Here is a 27,610-nt window from a genome sequence, read left to right on the forward strand (position 1 = left end):
TACTGGACCGCCACCGAAATCTGTGACTGTCCTGCCAGATCCAGGACGGTCAGGGGCGGATTGGGCATAGACCCGACAGGGAAAATTCCAGGTGGGCCAATGCCTAGGAGGCCGCCCGAGCCCTTGTTATGGCTACCTAACAACAGGGGCACTGCTAGGCTAAAACATTCGGGGCCTGGGCCCCTGAGGATTTGTCCCAGGCCCCGAATGTCCTGCCTGCTAGATACAACTGTATTGCTGTCCTCAGGGAGGCAATACAATTGAATCTGATGCACTGGAAGATCTGAAGGACCTGTGATAACATCACAGATCATGTGACCAGTAAAACAGGCAGTGGTTGAGAAGGACCTACGATGATGTCACCATCATGTGACCAGTGCAGGAGAGGATGGCAGTGAAGAGGAGAAGACCTGGGAGAAGAAGCTGTAGTGAGATCTGCTACATGAGGAGAGGTAAGTGAAGGGAGAGGCAGAGAAATGCTGTGAGATGTGGTTATTTAACTGGGACTGTATGTTAGGGCTGAAGGGAGGGATGTTATTTAAAGGGAACCTGTCACCAGGATTTTGTGTATAGAGCTGAGGACATGGGTTGCTAGATGGCATCTAGCACATCCGCAATACCCAGTCCCCATAGCTCTATGTGCTTTAATTGTGTAAAAAAAAAAAAAAAAAAAAAGATTTGATACATATGCAAATTAACCTGAGATGAGTCCTGTACATGAGATGAGTCAGGGACAGGACTCATCTCAGGTTAATTTGCATATGTATTAAATCGTTTTTTTTTACACAATAAAAGCACACAGAGCTATGGGGACTGGGTATTCCAGATGTGCTAGGGGCGATCTAGCAGCCCATGTCCTCAGCTCTATACCCCAAATCCAGATGACAGGTTCCCTTTAAATAGGACTGTATGTCAGAGTGGGCTCGGGGAGGCAGTGATGTTATTTACACAGGACTGTATGTTGATGGCAGCAGTGGGAGGGAGTGATGTTATATACATGGGACTGTATGTCAGAGGGGGCTGGGGGAGGCAGTGATGTTATTTACACAGAACTGTATGTTAAAGGGGTCTGAAGGAGGGAGTGATGTTCAGTGGCGTACCAAGGGGGGGGCGGGTCGCCCCAGGTGCCACTCACAAGGGGGGTGCTGACGCCGGAGTCACCCGTCCCCGGCTCCATCCACTGCTGCGACCGTGCGACGCGACTCGGCGCCAGGCGCCGGCTTCGGTCCGGTGGAAGAAGGATTATTGCGGCGGCGGGCGGCGCGCAACATGACGTCACGACGCTGACGCCGCGACGCCGCCTTCACGGATCAGAAGGATCCCATCCATCTATTATACCAGCGGTCGGACGGCCGGACGGCGGGCATCATCAAAATAAATGTGAGACACACACGAGTAAAGTAAATAATTGTGTAATTAAGGGGGGGTCGGGGTGTACCGTGTAATTAAGGTGGGGAGGGAGGGGGTGTAATTAAGGGGGGGGGTGTTATTAAGGGGAGAAGAGAGGGTGTAATTAAGGGGGGGGGGGGTGCAGGATTTGTTCATTTTATTGATGGGGATTTGGATTTTTTCTCTTTTTGGTGCAGATGGAAAGTGATTTTTTTTAAGGGGGTGCAGGCTGCACCCCTTTAAAAAAAGTCACTTTCCATCTGCACCAAAAAGAAAAAAAATCAAAATCCCCATCAATAAAATGAACAAATCCTGCACCCCCCCCCCCTTAATTACACCCTCTCTTCTCCCCTTAATAACACCCCCCCTTAATTACACCCCCTCCCTCCCCACCTTAATTACACGGTACACCCCGACCCCCCCCAAACAAAGGGTTCGCCCCGGGTGCCAAATGCTCTAGGTACGCCCCTGGTGATGTTATTTACATGGGACTAAACGTTGAGGGTGACCTTGTGAATTGAACTATATTGTCATCCTCAGGATAATCATACTGAATACTGCAGTCGGGTGGCGGTATTTTGTGCTGCACCGTGGTATTCAGTTCTGCTGGGGTAGCATTTTGTGATGCACTATGATATTGCTGTCCCCGACTACTTCTGTCTACTTGTGTTGCCCAGTCTTCTGTCAATTTGGACCCACCTAAAGCATGGGGCCTCTTTTTTTTTAGTATTTTTTTCCAGGGCCAATTTAAGTTTTCATTCCGCTCCTGGGGACGGTTGGGAGGTAAGCAGGTCATCAATATCTGTAGGCTGGATAAGCAGCACATTCCAGACCCACAGATATTCTCTGTGCTGCCATATGGTGCCTCTGTGAGACTCCTTATTGCATTGTAAAAATTAAAGGTATGGGAAGAGGGGAGGCACCATATAACGGATCTGTAGGACTGTCCATGGACATCAGACTATTGACTGCTGTAAACACCCTGTGTCCGTTCATGGTTATTACTATTCCCCACAGCCCTGTATGGGTACCATATGAACACTTACTTTAGGTAAAGGATAAATTGTAAAACTTACATTGCATTGGCAATTTTTATTTAAAGCGGTTTATTACGCTATATAAATGCATAAAATAAATAAATCTTAATACTTTTGTAATTGTATGTAATTAAAAATGTATTGTAGCTTCTAAATAATCCAATGAAATCTGTTTGTATAGCGCCACCTGCTGTTTGCTCTTTTTCAAAATTTTCTGTCCCGTTCACTGAGACAGAAGCACGTGCTCAATAACATCCTTCAACTGCCATGAACGGCAGCAGAAAGGACATGCCCCCTGAGAAGGGACACACACCCTAAGCTGAAACTTTGAAATAAATCTAGCAGAGCAATGAATGGGGAGATCTCCGGATCCATGTGAGGTACACGGCTGGTTCTAGCTTTGTTAGAAAGAGGCTGTCATTATGTCTGATTTTCATTTTTTTTTTTTTTTTACATTTTTCATGGGATAACCCCTTTAAGCCATTGTCTGGTATATCAATAATTACTTTAAAATTACCATCCCTTACGTACATGGAGCAGAGAGGTAACGCTCCTATTCTTCCCCAGATGTTGTCATGTGTCTGGGTTTAGTTAGTTCAATTTGTGAATAATCATGCAGCAATATTTCATATCATTGACTCCCTGAGACACAGGGATCCTTTCTCCTCCAGCTGCGCATGTTGCTTCCAGATGTCTGAATTCAGTCCAGCTGTCAAAGTCCATTTTATGTGGTTAGACGGCACCCTCCGGTAGCCTGCCGCCGGTGTCCCTGGAGCAATGACAGTGGTCGGTGGCCAGGAGGAGGGGGGCGACACGTGAAGGTGGGATGGCACAGATGGGACCCCATATCATACTCATATTACACAACCATCTGCCCAGTAATGGGAACCTGCTTCACGGTCAGAGCGGTGGCACATGGTCAGGCGATAATTGTGTTTCTAAATGGAGGGGGTATAACATTTAGATTTAGTGCGGGCAGGATGGGAATAAAAGGGGGCAAGACATTTGGAAATCAATCCCTATCACAGTGAAGATACTACATTAGATTTCTTGTTCACACAGTCCTTTGTATTCTGCAATGAACACATGTGCATAACAAAGAAATGACCTATCAGGCGCTGATACAGGGGCAGATACAGGGGCAGATCTGCCGCTGAGAATTCATAGTCATCAACACAGTACCCACGGCAGAGTAGGATTATAAAGATCCTGATTGGCACGTATATCATTTTGGCATCGCTAGCTTTCCCAGACAGCTGTTCTTCTGTAAGTGTCAGTCTTTACTGTAGATCTGGCATTACATTCATTAGCCAGAATAATTGGTATGAGCAGTGCTATATTCTGAAAACGTTCTGCTGTACATAGGAGTGCGAGAAGGAATCTGACTACTGAAATAAGATATGATTACCATTATGAACTACATACATGGCCGCAATTTACCAGGGCCTCTACGAACAGCCTTCTAAAGCCTCATTCACACATCAGTGTTCCACAGATGTGTGCTGATGTATTCACACATCAGTTTTTTACCTGGGCACGTGGGTCTGTGTTTTTAGCACGGAAGCATGCTCTATTTTGGTTCACGCCCATCTATGGCTCCTTGAAAGCATAGATGTCATCCATGTTTCCTGGATCATTAGGAAGAGATGCTTAGAAAATCATTTTTTAGCTGCACAGTGTTTGTGAAACACGGGTGACACACCGACAGCAAAAAACGGACACACTGATCCTTCACTGGCATCTTCTGGGAGGCATCACTGACCACCTTTTCACAGATTTAGGCCTCCTGCACAGATTTAGGCCGTGCTGCGGCCTGCAAAGTGCGGGCCACAATGCACGAACACCAACCGTGGGGAAGCCGCAGGGGATCGCGGATTCATTGTTCGCGATCCGGCCGTTCCGCAAAAAGATAGGACATGTTCTATCTTTTTGCGGAGCGGAAGTACGGGACGAAACCCCACGGAAGCACTTCATAGTGCTTTCGTAGGGTTCCGTTTTGTGCTTCCGTTCCGCACATTTCCCCATCTCCGGATTTGCGGACCCATTGAAGTGAATGGGTCCGCAATAAGGCAACGGGACACATACGGTCGTGTGCAGGAGGCCTTAAGCACGGACACGGACGTGTGAATGAGGCTTTACACAGATGTAACTAAAGACATGCCATAACTAGTAAGTAGTTTCCCTTAGGCTGGGTTCACACAGGCGTCACGTTTTGTCTCCCTCCGGATGCGTCCCAGGGGCATTGCGGCAAAACAGCGCAAGTAGGTATGCAGTTTCAGTCAGTTTTGACTGCGATTGCGTTCCGTTGTTCCGTTTTTATCACGCGGGTGCAATGCGTTTTGCACGCTCGTGATAAAAAACTGAATGTGGTACCCAGACCCGAACTTCTTCACTGAAGTTTGGGTTTGGGTTCAAGGTTGTGTAGACTGTAGATTGTATTATTTTCCCTTACAACATGGTTATAAGGGAAAATAATAGCATTCTGAATACAGAATGCATAGTAAAATAGCGCTGGAGGGGTTAAAACATAAATACAAATAATTTATCTCACCTTAATCCACTTGTTCGCACAGCCGGCATCTCTTCTGTCATTATCTGTGAGGAAAAGGACCTGTGGTGACGTCACAGCGCTCATCACATGGTCCGTCACATGATCCATCACCATGGTGATGAGCGCAGTGACGTCACCACAGGTCCTTTTCCTCACAGATAATGACAGAAGAGATGCCGGCTGCGCGAACAAGTGGATTAAGGTGAGATAAATTATTTGTATTTATTTTTTAACCCCTCCATCACTATTTTACTATGCATTCTGTATTAAGAATGCTATTATTTTCCCTTATAACCATGTTATAAGGGAAAAATAATATAATGATCGGGTCCCCACCCCCCATCCCGATCATCTCCATGCATCTGCACTTGCTTGCAACGGGGCCTGTGTTGCGTGAAAATTGCACAAAATAGAGCTTGCTGCGATTTTCACACAACGCACAAGTGATGTGTGAAAATCACCGCTCGTGTGCACAGCCCCATAGAAATGAATGGGTCCGGATTCAGTGCGGGTGCAATGCGTTCACCTCACGCATTGCACCCTCGCGGAAATCTCGCCTGTGTGAACCTAGCCTTACTAGCAAGGAAAGCGCTCATTGGTTAACCCTTCAATGACCAAATACTTTTTTGTGATTTAGCACACGTGGCTTGTAACGTTTTTACGTGACACATAGGACTTTTTATGTCTTTTTTTAGCATTTTGTTTTCTTTTTTTTTTAGCTTCATTTAGGGAAATTTGTGCAAATTAGTTATAAAAAGTCATTTGTTTTCCAAACTATAGCTGCTTATTCTATAAATATGCAAACTGATACCAAAATAAATGATTAAAATGAGTAGTATAGGTTGTATTGGTCGTTTTGTAATATGTAAAGTTTTTATGTGATCGGGGCGACCGTGGCAATGCTTTTGTTTGGCTTGGGCATTTTTTGTTAGTATTTTTTAATATTTTTTTTATTATTTTTTAAAAATATTCTTATTGGGGCACATTTCTTAGGACCCGCGTTTTAGACACCATCTTAATAAAGCCCTGTGCTGGCGGTGGATCTGCAGGAGTTCTGTAGAGGCGCCAGCCTCATACATAAGACTACTTTCACACTAGCGTTAGCAGGGTCTGGCAGACTGTTCCGCCAGGGTAACAGCCTGCCAGATCCGTATTAACGCTAGCCCACGAGTGCTGCCGGATGTCTGCTCCGGCCCCATTTACTTTAATGGGGACGGTTGGAGATGCGGCCGTAGCCTGGCAAACATAGTGATAGGCGGCCAGACAAAAGCAGCAGTCTGCCGCACCCTGCTAACGCTAGTGTGAAAGTAGCCTAACTTCGGCGGATCCACTGCTAGATGTAAGTCAGCTTACTAGCGGTCTTACATCTAGACTATGCAAGAAAATGTTAAAAATTTAACTGAGTTATTGACTGTTGCAATGTAATAAACAAACACTGTATTTACAGTGGAAAAGGGAGATGTTAGATATGATGGCCTCTAGGGGGAGCCAAGAGTGAGCAGATGACAAAATGAACATCCCCTTTAAGAGGTACCTGTCACCTCTACACAGTAAAGACAGTATGAAACCAGAGAAACGAGCTTCTGGTTCCTGGTGAAATGAGTATTACATCTACCAGCAGAACGGCACTGAGCAAAATTGGAGTATTAATAAATGTTAATGCACTTGGAAAATCCTTCCTTTATAAACTGTTCTGTGGCCGGGGAAGGAGGTAACGTTTTCTTGATTACTGCTTGTGAGATACTTTGAAGGTCCCAGTGTGACTCTCTCAATCCTTGGTGACCTTTAGAACAGAGCCGGCAGTGTTCAGTCAGATACAACAGGACGCTCCGGTTCTTTTATGTGTGGACTCTGTGCTGCTATTGTGTGATGATGATGATGACACATCCGAGTTGGAATCAGCACAATCCACCCACAGAACATGGACCCCAGAGCCCTATAATCCATCAACCAGGGATGTAGCTATAGGGGGTGCAGAGGTAGCAGTCGCTACCGGGACCAGGAGCCTGAGGAGGCCCAAGGACCCTTGTGCTGTATAAGAAGACACCAGTATTATAGAAGGTGCATGTTGGTCAAGCTACACCTCTGGCTGGAGGAAGGGGTTAGGTCAAGAATTTGGTATGGGGGGGGGGGCATTTCAATTTTTGCCTCAGGCTTCACGAAGGATAGATGCACCCCTGCCCCTGGCCACAAAGCACTGAAGGAAGGGGGGCCCAACTCTTGCACCAGGGCCCATGAGGCTTTACCTACACCCCTGCCATCAACTATGGTCATATGAACTGATTTCTGCGTTTGTCAGTGGAATTACGAACGTCTGGATTACACGGTTTAACACTATCTGTGCATGTGCTATTTGTAGCAATATGTTTACACTATATTGCAGTATATAAGGAGGCGGCACTGAAGGATCTCGGGATAGAATGGTCTGACCCCCATGATGACTACTATACATAGATCCAGTTCTGAGACCCGCCATAGACAACACAAGACCTTCTCCACATCAACACAAGCCTAGTCAAGGAACCCTTGTGATTTCTGGAAGGTGGTCATGGTTTCTCCAGAAGACTTCAGCAGTGCTATCACTTTTACAGCAATCACGTCTACTATCACAGAATGTTTGGGAGATCCTCAAAAATATAGGGAGACACTTCGGACTCCCACAAGGGTAGACTTTTCTTGTTCATTGGTTGTAGAGCCGTGGCAGGAGGGACTGGTGTTTGTCCTTGTTGCCTGCGCAGTGGCATGTGCAATTAGGTGCCTGCTACAGTGCAAGCAACAAGGAAAAACACCGGCCACCCCTGAAACACAAATGGCGCCATCACCGATCCCGAGCAACAGGGAGGGGGCGCTGTGGCTGACACATTGCAGGGGGTATTGTGGCTGATGTACTGAATGGGGCATTATGGCTGACACATAACTGAGGACAATGTGATATATGTAAAACATATAATGCAATAAACAGAGTACTGCAGCCATATACTACCCAGCTATATGCCGCTCTGGTAAATTGTCCCTTTAAGGGGTTACCATGCTGGGGAGATTAAATATTACACAACGTTTGAAAGTCAGAAAGCTCCATTATAATTCAGTAATTACAGTTTATTCATCAGGACGAACCTTAATGTTACAACAAACAGCCTATTGTCTGGAGGACTCATATGTGATTACTGAAAGCTTCAGCAAACATGCTTATCCAGTGGCCGAAATAAGCTTTGTTCTAATGCTGTAGAGCCAGAGGATAAGCGGCAACCAGGTAGCACTGGAACTGCTCGTTTCTTGGGAGAACAATGGATCAGGGTCCGACCTGTCCAATCCTAGTGGGTCAGTGTCCAACCTGAGGACCGTTGTTGTAACAATAAACTAATGGTCACTATAAGGCTATGTTCACACAACTGAGGTTGACCCTTGGATTTATGCCATGGATTTGTAGTCTGAACTGCCTAGGGTCTGCTCACGACTAGCCCCATTCAGTGGGGCTAATTCACATTGGTTAACATTGCTGCAATTTCCACTCAGAATCCGTGTGACCAGCAAAGCGCGTTCCCACTGGAAACAATGGGACATGTCGATTTTGAAAGTGTTCCATTGTGTGAACAGCCACACGTGTCAGGCCCCATCCACACGTGTCAGGTTCCACAGGAGATCAGGCTCACACAGCGAGCAGGTCATCCAGCTTCCCACGCTCTCTGACACTGAAGGAGTATTTCTGCTCATATTTATTTCCCCAGGAATGAATCCTCCACCTGGGATTACCTTAGGCTAAGGCCTCATGCACACGACCGTTGTTTTGGTCCGCATCCGAGACGCAGTATTTGAGGCTCAGGTGCGGACCTATTCAGTTCAATAGGGCCGCAAAAGATGAGGACAGCACTCCGTGTGATGTGCGCATCCTTTGCTCCGTTCCATAGCCCCGCAAAAAAAATATAACCTGTCCTATTCTTGTCCATTTTGCGGACAAGAATAGGCATTTCTACAATGTTCCGTTCTGCAAATTGCGGAAGGCACACGGGCCGCTTCCATTTTTTGCGGATTCGCGGTTTGCGGACCGCAAAAAAATGAAACGGTCGTATGCATGATGCCTAAGGGTCCATTCACACGTCCGCAATTCTGTTCCACATTTTGCGGAACGGAATTGCAGACCCATTCATTTCTATGGGGCCGCACTATGTGCTGTCCGGATCCGGATATGCGCACATCCGCACTTCCGGGTCCACAATTCCGTTGCCGAAAAAAAAAATAGAACATGTAATTGCGGACAAGATTAGGCATTTTCTATTATAGTGCCGGCGATGTGCAGTCCGCAAAATGCAGAACGCACATTGCCGGTGTCCGTGTTTTGCGGATCTGTGGATCGCGCGTTTTTATGAGCGTTTTTTGTAATAGTAAACGCGCGTTGGACGCGCGTTTGTGTGATTGACTGCAGTGTCCTATGGCCACAAACGCGCGTCAAAACGCCCCAAAGAAGCTCAAGTACTTGATTATGCGTCGGGCGTTTTACAGCGCGATCGTACGCGCTGTAAAACGCCCAGGTGAGAACCATTCCCATAGGGAAGCATTGGTTTTCATGTGTTGAGCGTTTTACAGCGCGTTTGAACTTAGGGTTAGGCTACATGCACATCCACAAAAAAAAGATCATCCGTTGTAATAATGCCTATCCTTGTCAGCAAACTAGAAAGAAATAGGACATGCACTATCTTTTTGCGGGGCAACAGAACGGACATACTGATGCGGACAGCGCACGGTGTGCTGTCTGCGTTTTTTGTGGACCCATTGAAATGAATGGGTCTGCATCCTATCCACAAAAAAAACGTAACGGACACGGAAACAAACAACGTTCATGTGCATGTAGCCTATGGCCTCTGCAAACCGTGGATCCGCAAAAAACGGAAGCCGCCCGTGTGCCTTCCGCAATTTTCGGAACGGAACGGGTGGCCCATTGTAGAAATTCCTATTCTTGTCCGCAAAATGGACAAGAATAGGACATGTTATATATTTTTTTGCGGGGCTACGGAACAGAGCAACGGATGTGGACAGCACACGGAGTGCTGTCCGCATCTTTTGCGGCCCCATTGAAGTAAACAGGTCTGCACCCGAGCCGCAAAAACTGCGGCTTGGATGCGGACCCAAACAACGGCCGTGTGCATACTGGAGTGAGGTGGAATAAAGATTCTTTGTCCCTCACCCATCTCGGCGGTCTGGGTGAGATATACGTGCAGCCCCTCCAGTACTTTCCTATACAAATGTTACAACGTGCTATGGAAAACGTCTGCACAGATTTTTGCTCACACTGCGGACAATAATCTGCTGGGAACGTAAGTAGCCTGCTATCTATTCTACATGGAAAGCCTAGAATTACCCAAACTGAATGACAATGAAGCTAATCATCTGCTGCAGCCAAAGCATGTCCAGCCTGGGATTCCTGATGCAGAAATACACATCAGATCGTAATGCTGACATGTAAACATCATCATGAGAGTTGTCACCAAGCACACACTGGCATGATGCATGATAATATCACCTCTTGCACACGTGCAATGCTCGGTCTGTGTAAGCATTGGTGTTTACTGTAGCTTTAACATTTTATTTATGCACAAGGAAGATCAGGATGGTCAGCGTACAGATACCACCAGATCCGACAGTTTGAAACCATGCTGCAAAGTTTAGACTTCTGATAGAAGGTATGAAACATGATCAACATGGTTTAAAGAGCATCTATTCCTAAGACTGTGTGCCATTCCTTTATTATTCCTGCTAGAAGTTATGACTGAATTACTAGCAGTGGGCAGCACGTTGGCTCAGTGGTTAGCACTGGTGGCTTGCAGCGCTGGGGTCCTAGGTTTGAATCTGACCAAGGACAACATCTGCATGGACTTTGTATGTTCTCCCTGTGGGTTTCCTCCCACACTCCAAAGCCCTTAGATTGTGAGCCCCATTGGGGACAGTTGGATGCTAATGTCTGTAAAGTGCTGCGGAATATAGTAGCGCTATATAAGTGCATAAAATAAATAATAAATACGTTTGTAGTGAAGGTCCAGATGGGTGTTACCAGTTGGGGCTGTGTCCCTGTTCAGTCTGACACTGGCAGCACTGATTGGATAGTGTCAGACTGCTCAGGTACCTGCTGCCCCCCAACTGGTAACACCCAACTGGTAACCTTCATTGCGAACAGCTATAACTTCTATAAGAAATAATAGAGGAATGGCACAACATAGACTGATATAAATAGATGTTCCAGGATGGTTATTACATGGGGGATGTAAGTAGTTACTAAAACAGACATGTCAGTAAATGGTGACAGGTCCTCGTTAAAGTGTTGTTTTAAATAAACCGAGATTATCACCACTAGAAATTACCGGGAATTCTTGGCTACGATCTGGAACACAAGTGACCAGACTTCAAGATGGAGAGGATACGGAGGTGTTAGACATGTGTAACATGTCACTGCCATTGTTATTAATGGAACGGCTGTCAGAGGGATCAAGAAATAACATCATTTCGTTCCAAGTGGTTTGGAAGAGCCTTCAGTCCTTCCACAAAAAAACATTGAAAACGTGATTAAAAAAATACTTCTAAATACGGCACATACAGTGCTTTGTGCTGCGATCACCTTTTCAACAAGAAATCAGTGACTATAGAAGGAAGCCAACGTCATTTATCATGGAGGGCACTCACAGGCGGACCACACGCTTCAGATAGCGGCCGGCCAATGCTCATGGCTGACCCCAACTCTCCTATATACAGGCACACTCGGCTTCTAATTGGGGAATATGCTGCTCTGCCCCCAGTTCATATCCTATGGGTACAAGCATACGGAAATCCGACACATCAGTCCTTTTAACCCTTGACACTGGACAGTGAAGAATCGGGACACAACAGCCGATGCTGCCGAAATTGGCAAGTTCAGCCGACTTTCATATCATTTGTATTAGGCGTATGCGCCAATAAATGCTCTGCCTGCTACAGACTTCTGGAGTTCTGCAGTAAAAAGCCCATACCACCATGATTACTACTGTGATTGCCCTTCCCCTTCAGAGTCATTGTTTCTGGGCAGCTGATCGCTGTTTAGACGGCTCGATCCGCAGCCCATGAATAATGATTTTGGTTTCCGCATCAGCGTCTGCTCATTCATTGGGTGATTGGCGGCACATTTACACTGGGCAGTTATCATGAACGAGCGTTTGTAATCAGCCCCATGTAAGACAACTTTAATGTGGTTTTGGGGGATTTTACTATCAATGGCCTATGTTCTGGATAGGCCATTAACATCTGATAAGTGGCGGTCTGACACCCAGCACCCGCTGATCAGCTCTGGTGCTGGAACACTAGTGCGCTCCGTGCAGGGGCGTAGCTACAGGGGAAGCAGCTCCTTTGGGGCCCACCCAGGAGGAGGACTAAAAGATTTTTATTGTCAGGGCCCCCTCGACAGTATTATACTATGATAGTATATACAGTGTAGGAAACGGACAGAGCAGCTGCCGGGCCTGGTATGAGAGAGCGATCTTTACTAGCCACAGGAGTGGGGGTTGCATGAAAGGCGAAGAAGTTACTGGGGGAATGGGGGCCCCATTCAAAAATTTGTTGTGGGGCTCAGTCCTTTCTAGTTACGCCACTGGCTCCGTCCATTGTGTAGTCAAAAGAGCTGGTTACTGTAGCATTGCTCCTATTGAAGTTTAAGGGGTTGTTCAGGATTTAAAAGAAAATGGCTGTTATTTTCCAAAACCAGCATCACACCTGCCCATGGGTTGTGTCCGGTATTTCCCCTCGGCTCTATTGGCATCAATAGGGCAGAGCTACAATATCGTACACAATCTGTGGACAGAAGTGGTGCTGTTTTTTTGTTTTGTTTTTAAGAAAGCAGCCATTTTTTTTCTAATCCTGGACAAAACCTTTAAGGTTTTTTTTCCAGGATTTTACTACTGAAGGAGGCTGAAGCAATTTTGAATTCAGTTCTTTCCATTTCCTAAACAAAACATTTTATAGGACATTAGGGAAATGTTATGTTAGTAATTTCTTATACCTGATCGACAGTATATTTTAAGGTAGTGTTACCTTAATTTTCTTACCTACATATACATAATGTTGGATTACCTGCTGTGAAAACGCTATTGTTCTAAACTATTCATCACCACCACACATCTGTGGTTTTTGTGACACATAATAGCAAATAGAGAATTCCGCTGCCTTATGTCCATTTCCACGATCAGCCCTGCTAAAGTCATCATGCGGAGTCCACCAGAAATAAACTGTTTTCTTACATATGAAGTTGGAGACATGAGAGGCACAATAGAGGGCTCCCACACCTCTACGGTAGCACTATACAACACTGTCTAAAGTGGCAAAAAACATTAGTTTAAAGTGGTTCAAAACAGCAGATTTCAGCAATCGATTGTCAGGTGAAATTTAACAATGCCGAATTCATTTAGCCAACTGATGCATACCTCCCAAGGAAGAGGGACACTATGTGGGCGCCATTTTTTCTGCACTAGGTCACGCCTCTAACACTTTGTCCGAAACATAGTTAAACACCTACCGGTAATCCCACCCGGTCCTCTAAATACCCCCCCCCCCCCATAGTAATTATTCCCTCTTTATGTCACCACACAGTAGTTATGACAGATATGTGCCCCCTTCACAGATTATGGCCAGGTATTTGCTCACAGTAGTTATTCCTCATTTCGTCTCTCCATACAGCTGATCAGAGGGGGTGCCGGGTGTTGGACCACCGCCAATCTGATATTGATGACCTATCCTGAGGATAGGTCAATATTAAAAGCCTTTACAACTATCTGGCAGGTTGTTCCGACATCCAGATAGTGTGAAAATAGCCTAATATGTATGGCCACCTTTACGTTACAGCTGCTGTGGAGCACAAAGAGAAGTAGCTTTCACGATATATAACTTTCTATAATACAGGCTGTGACTCCCTAACGCCCTTGATGTGTAAATACTTGAGCAAGTCACCGGCATTGTTCTGGTATCTGTTCTTTTTTATGGGTGACTTTTCACCGACTCCACTGCTGTTGCCTTGACAAACAAAAAAGCTTAAAAAAAAAGTGTAATTTCACCTACAATTCAAGTGACAAACAGAACCTATTGGTCTGCCACCAGGAACCAGAATATTCCGGATAAGCAAAATCACAAAGAGGAATGACCCTCCCTAAAACATAACCTTTATCGGTGACATTTAAGGCTACTTTCACACTAGTGTTTTGGCTTTCTGTTTCTGAGATCCGTTCAGGGCTCTCAGAAGCGGTCCAAAACGGATCAGTTTTGCCCTAATGCATTCTGAATGGAAAAGGATCCGCTCAGAATGCATCAGTTTGCCTCCGATCAGTCACCATTCCGCTCTGGAAGCGGACACCAAAATGCTGCCTGGGGGAGCGCATCTTATAAAGCGAAAAATACGTATACTGATACTTTGGTTTTCCCATTCAGCAGTTCTGGGACCAGATTTCTCCTCTCTCTCGTTTAAAATACATACTTGCTTTGCCAAACTGAACATTTATGTGTATGGAAGAGTCATGACACCTGTCAACTGAAGGTTTGGCCAACAGGTATCAAAAGGATCATGGGCACCTCAAGGTTCACCGGTAGATCACAATCTACTATTTTCCACCCCTGCACTTATTTGCACCAAACAAAACCCCCGTTTTTATAACTCTTGCTTTCATATGTTAATGGCATTTTAATAATCATTAGGTGTTTGTGGCGATATTTCGACAATGAGGCATTATAGACATATGAAGACTCCTACAAATAGTAATTTTGTTTATGGCATAAGTGGATAATATTAACTGATCAAAACAATAGTAGTTCTCCTTACTAATTCAAAATTGATATGACTATGGTCAGCCTGGAGAGTTAACAGAGGGAACCGCCAAGCAGCCCCACAGAGTTTCTTTCTCTTTCTTTCTGGATCCCATCCATGCATTACACGGATAACTCACTGATTTCAATGGACACCATGTAATGTGCCAAGGGGACAATCACTACTTCTTAGAAGGGTCTTTTAACAATAAGCTGATTACTGGGTATCCTGCTCTGGGGACCCTACCAATCAGCTGTATTCTGTAGGGAATCCTGACAGTAATTGGACAGGATAAACTAAGTATTACCCAGTGCCCATCAATGGATTGTCTCTACAATGCAGGTCCTCCTAAACAGATGACCCTCTTGTATTAAATAGGATACAAGAAAACAAGTTTTCTAACGGGGACTTCCCTTTTAACTTCCCCAGTGGTGGTATCTGTGTAGGGGAATTCAACATGGTTCAGGGCTTTTTGCAAGGACCTATGATCAGGAATGAACATTCAGAGGAACATTCCTTTGGCCGATCATCTGCCTATTTGAGTACCTCACTAATCAAATGAGCAAACACTTGTTTGTTGGTTGATCAGATCTTTTATAAGAACATAAAATGCCCACTGGTTGGTTGCACATCACTCCATGTAAATAGGGAATGTGCTGCCAATATAATGTAAAGTGTATGAAAGAAGAACGATTGTAGTAACAATCATTTGTCCTCCATACATTTTTGATCGGCCTGCATAAAAGCTCTCGAAACAAGTGCCAATCAACTTGTGTTGTCATTGATCGGAAGTTGTTGACCCTGCATTGGGCCCTGTGTCCTGGCAGCATGGACCCGCCTCTCATCTTCCCCTTCTTCCTGGTGGGTCCGACCACTGGGGCTGCTCTGTCACTCCATGCAGGCTGTGGCCTGCTTCTTGCTAGCAAAGCCTCTCCTCTTCCTCTGCCTGTAGGGTGCATATGTGTGCTCCCCTGTTATTTAAAGGGCCAGCTCACACACCGTGTTCTGCACCAGCCAATGGATTGCCACCTGTGGGAAGGTGCCTGAGCAAGTATTCTGCTTCTGTGTTTCATATACTCTGCCTGCCCTCATCTCGGCCTCTCCCTAACTACTGTTTTTGACTGACCCCACAGTATTCTGCACCCTATGGGTCAGCTGTCAGTCATATAGTGACTACTCCAAGAGGTAGCAGCCTGGTGGCTCCCCTGCAGTGAAGTCTAGATCCATGTATAGGGGTTAACGGGTGTATGCCAAGGGACTGCCGTTATAACGCCCTTAGATGTGGCGAAAAGTCAAATATGTTGGTTGATACGGTGGGTCTACGCCCACTACCATAACCCCCTTACTCTGAAGATTGCAGATAATCACTGGAGGCTCCAGTAAGCGAGACTTTTTCAGAGGTTCTCTCTAACAACAAGGGATTGTAAAATCTGGCATATGGATACTTTTGTTAAATTAGTTTACTTGTACTGGGTAACGTGCACAGTAACTGACTAGTGATGTCACTGATAAGGCGGTTTAATTACATCACTTTCTGTGAGATACTCAGCACCAGTGTTATAAGGGTACTTTCACATTAGCGGCAGGGGACTCCAGCAGGCTGTTCCGGCGGGTGAACAGCCTGTCGGATCTGTCCTGCCGCTAGTTCACGTGTGCCCCCGGACTGCCGCTCCGTCCCCATTGACTATAATGGGGGCGGGGCGGAGTCACGGCAGCAGCACGGCAGCGCACGGCGAGAGGCAGCCGGACTAAAAGTACGACATGCAGTACTTTTAGTCCAGCTGCCTCTAGCAGTGCGCTGCCGTGCCTCCGCCGGAACTCCGCCCCCCGCCCCCATTATAGTCAATAGGGACGGGGCGGAAGTCCCGAGGCACACGTGAACTAGTGGCAGGACGGATCTGACAGGCTGTTCACCCGCCGGAACAGCCTGCCGCTAGTGTGAAACTAGCATAAGTTGTAGATAGTGGAGTCCACCTCCAGTCGTCAAAAACCATTGAGCAGCAGTGCCCTGTTGTCTGGGAGGAGTGACAGAGGAAATTGCTGGCCCTCAGCTGTCAGACCCCATAGCAACTGCTGCGGCCGCTACCCTGGTAGTTCCCCTCCAGCTGACAATGCAATCTCACGGTCACGGAAAAAGTTAAAGCTCAATGCCTTGAAAGACAGTCCTCCTGTGGAAAGTTTACAGCAATCAGTCCATAAGGAACATTGTTCCAAGATGATTTGTTGTGATGATTACATATGCTGCTAGGTTTTTACAGATGATTTTCTAAGATTAATTTTCATAATGCTAAATGTCCTCTGTAGATGACAATGAGTCAGAAGACTGAGATACGTTTAGGTGTAGATGTCATGGTTGAGTGAGGTACCAGCTGTTGTGTCTGGCCGCCCCATGTATAAAGCAGGCGCAATGGGACTACCGTGATGTCATTATTAGGGAATTCAAACCATTGCTTCCCTCTGGAGTATCCAGAATAGCTGCTAATTATACTCTTTATGTCATTGTTGGTTACTCATCCCTGCCAACATCAATGGCTGTCAGCAGTGTTCTTCCAAAATTTCCCTCCGAGGACCACACAATGCATTAATGTTATGCACGATTAAGAAGAACAGTAAAGGTCAATGGAAAAGAGCAAATACTCAATGTCATTGTACACGGCCATTGACTCTATGCATCCATTGCTCGACCAGCATCCACAGTCAATATTTGAAAACTCAATATGCAACTCCTTGTTTGGAGAGCTATTAAAGGGGTTGTGCATGCGCCCTGCAGCTCCATTCATTCTGTATGGGACTGCCGGAGATAGCTGCGTACAGTGCTCGGCTATTTCCAACGGTCCACTAGAAAATTGAATGGAGCAGCATGGCACATGCTTGACCGACCGCTCCATCATATCAGGGGAATGGAACCCCAGTTCTCGGGACTGGTGAGGGTCTCAGCAGTCAGACCCCCACTAGGGATAGGGGATAACTTGCAAACTTGGCAGTGCCCCTTTAATTACTTCCTCAGGGACACCCATTACATCTCTTCATATCTACACAAGTAACTATTATAAAGGAAAATAAATTACAGGTAGTGGAAAGGACGTTTCAGCACCAGTATAGACGAGGATTCTTAACTGTAAGAGCAGTGAGACTATGGGCCCTTTTACAGTGATTGCATGTATAAGACTCGATTAAAGGGTTAATCTCATCTCAGCCTTTCATGGCTGACATCAAAATAACCTTAGTAAGCATTGGCCAGGGGTGGACAGAGTTACAGAAACAGCCGAGCCAGGGGTGCGCCTCTGTTTCCACCGCACCGTCCACCCCGGCTGGCGCTTACTAAGGTTATTCTCATCTCAGCCATGAAAGGCTGAGATGAGAATAACAATCTAAAGGGTTCCCAGGCTAACAATACAGATGACCTATCCTTAGGATGGGTCATCAATATCACATCGGTGAGGGTTCGACACCCCGCACCCCCACTGATCAGCTGTTCCCTGCAGCCGGAACTACCACTGAGAATGGAACAGAAAGAAGCACAGCTCCGTTCGAAGTGTAGTGGCCATGCCAGGTTACTGCAGCTCCCATTGAAAAGGTGCATAAATAACGCATTACCACAACACTCTAAAAGGAGCTGTGCTTCCAACTCCATTCTCAGTGGTAGTTCGGGCGGCAGGTAACAACTGATCAGTGTGGGTGCGGGGTGTCGGACCTCCACCAATGTGATATTGCTTACCCATGCTAAGGAAGGTCATCAATATCAAAATACCAGAAAACCCCTTTAATGAGTTCCATGGCTCATAATAACAAATAGATTGTTAAAGGGATTGTCCAGGTTTAGAGCTGAACGCGGACATATCCCCTTTTTCACCCAGACAGCCCCCCTGATATAAGCATATATGCTCTCCTTTGCCCTGCGCTGTATCGTGCAGGGCAAGGGCTGTTTGTTTACATTCTCCCACTGCTAGGCAAAGGCTTCTGCCTAGCAGTTATCCCGGTGATGTCACCGGCACTAATGGTTGGGTTTTATTGCTGCCCTAGCCTGTTTTTCAGGCTAGGACAGCCCTAAAGCCCGCCCATTAGTGCTGCTGACGTCACCAGGCTCACTGTTAGGCGGAAGCCTCTGCCTAGCAAAGACCTGGTGCGTCACCGGATCCACTGAAAAAGCCCTTTCCTTGTGCGATTGAGCACAGGGCAAGGGATAGCATCGGAGCATGAAATGCTCATCTCAGAGGGGCTGCCTGGGTGAAAAAGGGGATATGTCCGGGTTCAGCTCTGAAACCAGACAACCCCTTTAAAGGGATGCTCTTTGAAGAGCTATTGAAGATCAAGGGGCCCTCTTCTGCCTGTGTCCGCCCCTGGTAAAAACAATTGTACATCCTCCTTTGACTTTACATCATGCTATGTAAAGGGCTCTTTTCAACAAGCAATCCACATTTGTTATTGGCCTGGCATTGACCCGTATAACAAGGCCCTATGAAACTTTCTTCAGCAGGTTCCTCTAATGGTTGTTTCATTAAATTACTTTATAAGAGACAATACAATCTTAGGAAGACATAATATCAAGGTACCTGTACTAGATTACGGGAGATGGCTCTATAATCCAAGAACTTATTCTGATTGCCATACTGGGGATGGTTAGGATCCCTTTAGGTAGTAATGCCATATGCGAATGGCATTGTATCAGGTCTAGCAGTTCTACCATTGTAGCATCAGTTCAGTTGCATTCATCTGCATTACTTCCAAGTCTATGATTTAGTCCCTTGAATGTTCACTTGTAAGCGTCCATTCCATTCTAGGCACAAGATGAGCACGTTAAGAGTTAAACGCTCCCATATAAGAAGCGGGAATCTGTAGGGTGACAGTATTCGGAGCTTTCAGCATCCTGTTCTATACGGCGAGTTCCGTTTCACAATGGCGTTGGCTTCTCGAGCAGCGCAGGGACAGTGGTTGTCAAGAGTGTCAGGACATTGTGTACCGCAAAATTCTCTTGGTACATGTTGACTTATCTGACAAGCAGGAAGCAACGATCACATGCCAAACAATCCACACAAGCAGAGCTAGGGAAGATTTAAAGGGCATGTCCTGTATAATAAAAGAAGACCTGAAATTGCAAGACTTGTTGAAAATCTTTTTCTATTCTTCTCGACCGTTTTATTGCCTTTCTATAGGTTGGTAGGTAACAGGTAATGGCAGCTATTACAGGGCCCATTATAAGTGACAGATTAAATTGAGGATTTTGTCCTGTTCAACCATGTTTAAGTATTGCACCGTGATAGTTAGGTAATGTCCAATAATAGGATGCTACTGGGTGCTGTTTGTGTCTCTGGAAATCACAGAAATAATCATTTTGATTAAAAATGCCTTAAAATAACACTATGTCATACAAACCCGGCCAACTAATTGTATCATTATTTATCAGCAAAGAGAAATGAAATCTGTCTCTTCTTAGGCTTTCACACTTGCGGCAGAGGATTCCGGCAGGCAGTTCCATTGCCAGGAACTGCCTTCCGGATCTAGCAATCCGGACGCAAACAGATGCATTTGTGAGACGGATCCTGATGCGGATCCGTCTCACAAATGCATTGCAATACCGGATCTGTCTTTCCAGTATTTATTTTCTAATTTTTAAAGGTCTGCGCATGCGCAGACCGCAAAACCGGATCCGTTTTGCCGGAACACTTGGGGCTGGATCCGGTATTAATGCATTTCAATGGAAATGAATGCCGAATCTGGTATTCTGGCAAGAGTTCAGGATTTTTGGCCGGAGAGAAAACTGCAGAACGGAATGCATTAGGACAGGCATGCTCAACCTGCAGCCCTCCAGCTGTTGTAAAACTACAACTCCCACAATGTCATGCTGTAGGCTGGTTCAGGCATGCTGGGAGTTGTAGTTTTGCAACAGCTGGAGGGCCGCAGGTTGAGCATGCCTGCATTAGGATAAAACTGATCAGTTTTTTTTTTCCGGTATTGAGCCCCTGTGACGGAACTCAATACCGGAAAACAAAAACACTAGTGTGAAAGTACCCTTACCCGTTTAGTGAATTACAATCCATTGTTCCCTGTTATCAGCCACTTCACACAATCTGATGCTAGGATCACTGCTTTATGCCTCATGCACACGACCGTATGTATTTTGCGGTCTGCAAAATGAGGATCTGCAACATACAGATGACGTCCATGTGATATCCATGACTTCAGTGGGTTCTCTCCTTTTGTGGAAAGGACACATGGATGCGGACAGCATACGGATGCTTCTTTTGAGGACCAATAGAAACGAGTGAGTCCGTGCGCAATCCGCAAAAAATGTGGATAGGAAACGGATACAAAATATGGTTGTGTGCATGAGGAATTATTCCACATAGCTATACGTTATATACATGCCCACTATTTTGTTAGTCAATGAAAAAAAAAAAAAAAAAATGCTTATGACCGGCGAGGAACTTACCAAACAGCATCACGTATCTCATCTTTGCCTGTAATTGAATGGACTGGGATTGGGATGCTGGAGTCAACGCCAGTCGCACCTGAACACATGGGCTTTTCCAGTGTACATTATTACTCTATCCTACTGCCTGTTCTACACTCGTGCACAGGTGGAACATGGACTTTAAACCAAAACCTAAAATGACTGATCTATTTGCTATGCTTCTCAGTAATCTGCGTGACAAAAATAAAGTCACATCTCATTATTCCCTTATTATCATCCTCAATGACCTGGATGACATCAGCATAGCAATAGCCTCCAACACACTCCCGGCAGTGATTCATTACATTATAAAATGTTCCATTATACCACCAAGGCCAAACTTCTCCTGTGTGTCACACCTAGGAGTCAAGGACTTGCCGCTTCCTTCTCTTATTGCGCCTCCAATTAGAGATTTTTAGTAAAAATTTTAGGCGACGTCCCAATGAATTCAGGCTGGTAGCCATACAGAGCATGTTACGGGGAAACAGGTAAGTCACAGCTTAGTCTGTAAGGTTAGGACGAGTAGAAGGGTATAGCTTATGCTATGAGCCTCTTAGCCAGCTCATGTGTGTAATGCCAAGGTACCTGGCACAGCCTCCCATGCCTCTTATACTATATCCCTACTCACCAAGATCCCGTGCCCAGAAATCTGCTTCGACTTCAACGATCCAAGATGTTTCCCTGTTATGTCTTAAATCCCAAGGAACAAGCAGCTGAGGAATTACCCCGGATAGACCATGCCTGTGTCTGTCAGTCCCAGGGAGTGGAATGAAAGGAGCCTGCAAACTTTGCTTCTCCTTAGTGAAAGTTGAGACACAACAAAAGGCCAGGGAATGGAATGATGCAGTGTCTGGGAGGGGCTCCGACTCCTTCTCCCCTCCTTAGGGAAGGGCACTGTGAAAGCTCCCAGAAAGACATGGGGTCCTGCACAGGGCCAGAGGAATCTGTGACACACACACACACACACACACTGGAGCAGCATGCCCGGGCATTGCTAAAACATTCCCACCCCTAAGGGCAGGAATACGCAACCTTCCAATCAGTCAGAGGAAAGATGAGGCAAGGAGGGAGGGGGGAGTAGTCCACTCTGCCCTCAGTCTGCGTGTCACAGGCAATGGAAGGGATTTGTAGCTCACAGGACCCAGACCCTCAGCCAAAACCTGTCAAGTTCAAGAGGTGCCTCTAATAAGTCCTATTCTTAGGACCTGCTCAAGAATAAACATGGGGTAAAGTTTTCTCGAAACGTTAGGATTGTAAGACACGTTTCACATCCAGCCTTTCAATGTTGGAAAATAAAGAACATTTTATAAGAGAGACCTGCTCTAGTACTTGTAATCCGCCTTTTGTCCTCTTCTGGGCATGTGTTCTCCACCTCCTGAGTGCAACCTGATACAGTACAGCCGCACTGTACAAAGTAAGGACCTGTCAACAAAGTACAGTCGCCAAGGAAGCTGAAGTATGCCGGGACGCACAATGGAGGAGGTGCCACCTGGCAACCTGGGGGCAAGAGTCAGCAAAGGACTGTTCCAGAAACTAGAGCTTGCTAGAAGCCACAGTCGGCATAGTCTAGTTGCCTCGGGTTATCAATAGGACACAAGGCAGTCCACTCATTACAACAGGACTATTGATTAGCAGTTTGCAATTAAACTGAGGGATAGCTTAATTTTAGCTATGACTGTCAACTGTAAAGAGCTATTACCAGGCTCGGACTGGCCCACAGGGGTACAGGTGAATCCCCCGGTGGGCCCCTGAGCATGGTGGCCCCTAGTCTCCCACCCGCTGCACAAGTGGCACATAACACAGTGGACTTACTGCACTACATACATATATTCAATGTACAGCACCTCAACCAGCCGGTGTTCATATAAAACACTTGATAGATTATTATAGAAATTCCCCAGTTTATTATTATAGACACGATCAGAGCTGAGATGACTTCTAGGTATAGAGAAAAGCTGCCAGTGTCCTCTTCTCCCCAGGACCTACCTTGTCAAAGTTACTGCAGGGACCCCCATATTCCATCATCTGGTAGCATCTTGCTGCTGTGTGAGCAGGTAATATTAGATTTTATCCGTACGATGGGCCCCCAAAATGCATTTTGCTTGATGGACAGGTTTGGACATGTCGCCTAGCTCTAACAATCTAGCACCTGCAACACTGCGCCGAGTAGAGGCTCCGCAACCGCTCTCGAAGCTGCAGTTGTTCATGTGCCGCTACTCAGAAGTGTAGAGGCTCATGCACAGTTGCTGCTTCGGTTTCAGCAGCAGAACATCTGCGCTTGCGCCACTACTATGAGCAGTGGCACAGGTGCGAGATTGTCAGGGTCAGATGAAATGTCCAGCCAACCAGGCGGCCAGGAGGAGCTTCGTCAGCAGCAGGGACAGCCCATCGCAGGTGAAGAACTCGATTTGTACGAATCAAGTCGCCCATCTCTACATAGGAGTCATGTGGGCGGTCTTAGGCTACTTTCACACTTGTGTTGTTAATTCCGGTATTGTGATCCAGCAGAGGATCTCGATACCGGAATTAAAACTGATCCGTTTTAATTTTGCACATCTGGATGCATCCGTTCCGTTAGGATGCGGTTGTGTGAAATCAAAACGGAAAAGAACGATCCGTCACTAATACACTGTAAGTCAATGGGTGACGGATCCGTTTTTTTAGGTTCCATAAAAAACTGATCCGTCACCATTGACTTACATTGTTTTCAAAGCTGGATCCATTTTTTTCAGCTTTTATGACCGCAGCTTGCAGCGGTTTTGTGTCCAGTTGAAAAACGGAATGCTGCCGGAATGGAACACATCCTTATGCATCCTGAATGGATCTCTTTTCATTCGGAATATATGAGGACCATACGAAAACGTTTTTTTCCGGGATCTCAATACCAGAAAACAACAAAGCAGGTGTGAATGTAGCCTTACTCGGTAACCGACAGCTAGCTCTCCATAACTAAACATAAAAGAAAAGCTGTCAATCACTGATAGGACCGCTCACATGACTCCTAAGTATAGAAAGAGACAAGGTTTACATGTGTAAATTACAAGTTTTACTGAATCTTTCCCCACAATATTATACATCAGTCTGCTCAGCTCCTCCTGCTCTATAACACGCTGCCTGCAGGGTGCCCGCAGCCTGCCCCCTGACACAAAGGATTCATACTGACTTGCTCCACGATGCCTATGCTGTCACTGTCTTCTGGTCCCCATACTGTTCTCTTCTGCCAGTACTTGGACATAGTCACATGCACCGCTCCAGCCAATGACTGGCCACAAGCAGCATGTTACCACCAAAGCTAGCCATTGGCTGGAGCGGTGCATGTCACTATGTCCAAGTACTGCCAGAAGAAAACAGTATGGGGACCAGAAGATGGAGGTATGTAAGAAGCTTCTGTTTCAGGGGGCAGGCCGCAGGCCCTTGCTTAAAGGGCATCTGTCAGCAGATTTGTCCCTATGACACTGGCTGACCTGTTACATGTGCACTTGGCAGCTGAAGTCATCTGTGTTGGTCCCATGTTCATATGTGCCGCATTGCTGAGAAAATTCTCTAGGTGTAACGGTAACGCCCCCATTGCTCCTAGACGCTCACTTGCATATATTAAAACAATTTTTCTCAGCAGTGCGGACACATATGTACATGGGACCAACACGGATGTTTTCAGCTGCCAAGCACACATGTAACAGGTCAGACGGTGTCATAGGTACAAAACTGCTGACCGATGCCCTTTAAAGATCATCATTGCTGGAAAACCCTTTTAAATGAATAATAAGGCATGGGGATATCTTTGTGTAAATAGGGTTAAAAAAAAAGTGCAAAAGTTTTTAAGGAAGAAATATGACATGGTGCCTAGCGGAGGTACTGCACAGGGAGTGCCTATGGGTGTGTATTGCAGACTCACACTACAGTTTGGGTAGTGGCTTGTGTGTTTGTGCACACAACATTGCATGAGCCCTAAGCACATTTTTGGCAACTTGAATTTTCTATGTGTCCGAAGTAAAATGATTGGATTTTATTTCCGAGTGCTGGGTGCTTTCCACTTTTGCAGCTAAGGAGATATTTTCTTCAGTTGTCCTAATGTGTGAGCCGTATATTTAGCCATACATTCTTGTAGGGTTACTGCAAAAACGAATGGGAACCAGTAAAACCCCCACAGGGCTTCTACTCTGCTTTCTTTTAGTCCTGATTAGGTAATCAAATTATAGTTATGAGAGGGAAGGAGGCATCACAGCATAATTGGGCAGATTTTCCATTCTGGACCCTGCAAAACTTGGTTGAGAATCCCTGGGGGAACTGCAGCCACATTACTTGCCTTCAGCTCCTAAGAAATGTCTTAGTGAAATTGGGAGCAGTTTGAGAAATGGCGGAAATACTCTTTAAAATGAGGTCACTGCCATTTCATAAGGACAAATCATATCCGTTTGAACTGAGGGTCCGGGCGATCAGACCCAGCACCGCATAATGCTGTACTGTAGTCCTGTGCTCCTTCATGTCCAGCCCATCACTCCTTGGACACCCGCGTATGAACTTTAAAAATTACATCAAATTACAAAAGCCTATACATGGGTGTCTGGGGGGGCACCTTTCCTGCAGATCCCGCAGTGTGGCTGGACCCACGGTGGGAGTCACCTATGTGTCGCGTGACCCAGTGACAAATGGATGCAGCCACCATATGACTTGTGTCAAACAGGATGTTGACAAGGAAAGAAGAGACGTGAGACCTGTGGTGCCCAAAGGGGAGTGATGAAGCCAGAACCCAGTGGTGGGGATCAGATAAGTATGACTCCTAAAGTGGGTTTGGCCATGCCGGGGGTCCCCAGTCCCCAGTGGTGAACAACCACTCTGATTTCTCCTTAAAAGGAGTTGTCCGCTTTTTACTTTTGATGACCTATCGTCAGGATAGGTCATCAATATCATATCTGCGGGGGTCCGACTCCCGTCACCCCCGCCGATCAGCGATTTGAAGAGAAAGCAGTGTTCATACGAGCGCTGCCTTCTCTGCTCTGTTTACCTGCTTGCCGCAGCAATTGTAGTGGTGAGCATTGTAATTAAAAGTATCGCGTCCCCATTCACTTCAATGGGACGGCTCCTTCCTATACACTTGAACAGACAGAGTTGTCCCATAAAAGTTAATGGGGACGTCATACTTGTAATTACACTGTTCACCACTGCAATTGCTGCGCCGAGCAGGTAAACAGAGCAGAAAAGGTACGCTCGTACAAGCACTGCTTTCTCTTCAAATTGCTGATTGGTATGGGTGACGGGAGTCAGAACCCCACCGATCAGATACTGATGACCTATCCTATCCCCTTTAAGGGTGGTTTAATTTGAATAGAGCACCTGTCCCTATGGTCAGTCCCTACAACAATATTTTGATATACAGAGTGGCCCACGAAAAAGTAGTCGTCTCCAGCGATAGTATGACAAGATGAATGAGCAAGTGGATTGCTTTTTCTTAATTACCCACAAGTCATAAAAGACGCTGAATATGATCCCCGTTCAGGTCTATGCATCTTTGGGCAGGTCGGATTATGCTGGCTGATACTGCTTGTGATGCTGCGGATGGCGTTTGTGATGATGTTCTCCTTGCGTTCATCATTGTACGTGGAAACTTTCTGGATTAAATTTCCCCACAGATAAAAATCGCATGTGGACAAGTCTGACGAACGTGGTGGCCATAGCCCCTTTCTCACAGTTTGCTCCTCCGTAAACAGTTCATGAACCCATCCAGTGAGTTCTGTGAGGTGCGGCATGTTGCCCCATCTTGTTGGAAAAAGCAGACTTTTTTCTTCTGCGGCATCACTATTGAAGAGCTGCAAGCAGTATCAGCCAGCATAATCCGATGTGCCCAAAGATGCAGAGACGTGAACGGGGACCACTTTCAGCATCTTTTGTGAGTTGTGGGCAATTAAACAATCCACTTGCTGGTTCATCTTGTCATACTATCGCTGGAGGTGGGCTATTGTTTGTGGGCCATCCTGTAGTTAGGCTTCATGTACACAATGCAGATCCCGAATCAGGAAAATACGGATGTGGTTAGTACGCACCCTGCACTTTCCGCGGGCCCCTTTGTATAAATGGCTATTCTTGTCTGCAAAAAAAACGGACGTGTTCTATTTTTTATGTGGGATAGGCATGCAGACATATGGATGCGGAGAGCATGCAGTGTGCTGTCTGCATTTTTTGCAGCCACGTTAAAATGAAAAAAATGCAAATCGGATGCAGAAAAAAAATACGGTTGTGTGCATGAGGCCTTAAACGGATATTCCAGTAATTAAAACCTATTCCTTATCTAATACACACTATTTGGGACAGCTATTAAATTTGTGGGGGTCCTATCGCAGGGCCACCAAAATAAATAGAGCAGCAGGCTTAGCATG

General features: G+C 46.0%; 1 protein-coding gene across 5 annotated transcripts in view; it reads right to left on the reverse strand.

The window, feature by feature from the left end:
- Positions 1-27,610, reverse strand: part of TACC2 (transforming acidic coiled-coil containing protein 2) — a 181,918-nt gene that overhangs the window by 76,995 nt on the left and 77,313 nt on the right. The gene's annotated exons all lie outside the window — the stretch shown is intronic.

This window comes from Bufo gargarizans, chromosome 6, assembly GCF_014858855.1.
Source record: "Bufo gargarizans isolate SCDJY-AF-19 chromosome 6, ASM1485885v1, whole genome shotgun sequence".
Classification (NCBI taxonomy): Eukaryota; Metazoa; Chordata; class Amphibia; order Anura; family Bufonidae; genus Bufo; species Bufo gargarizans.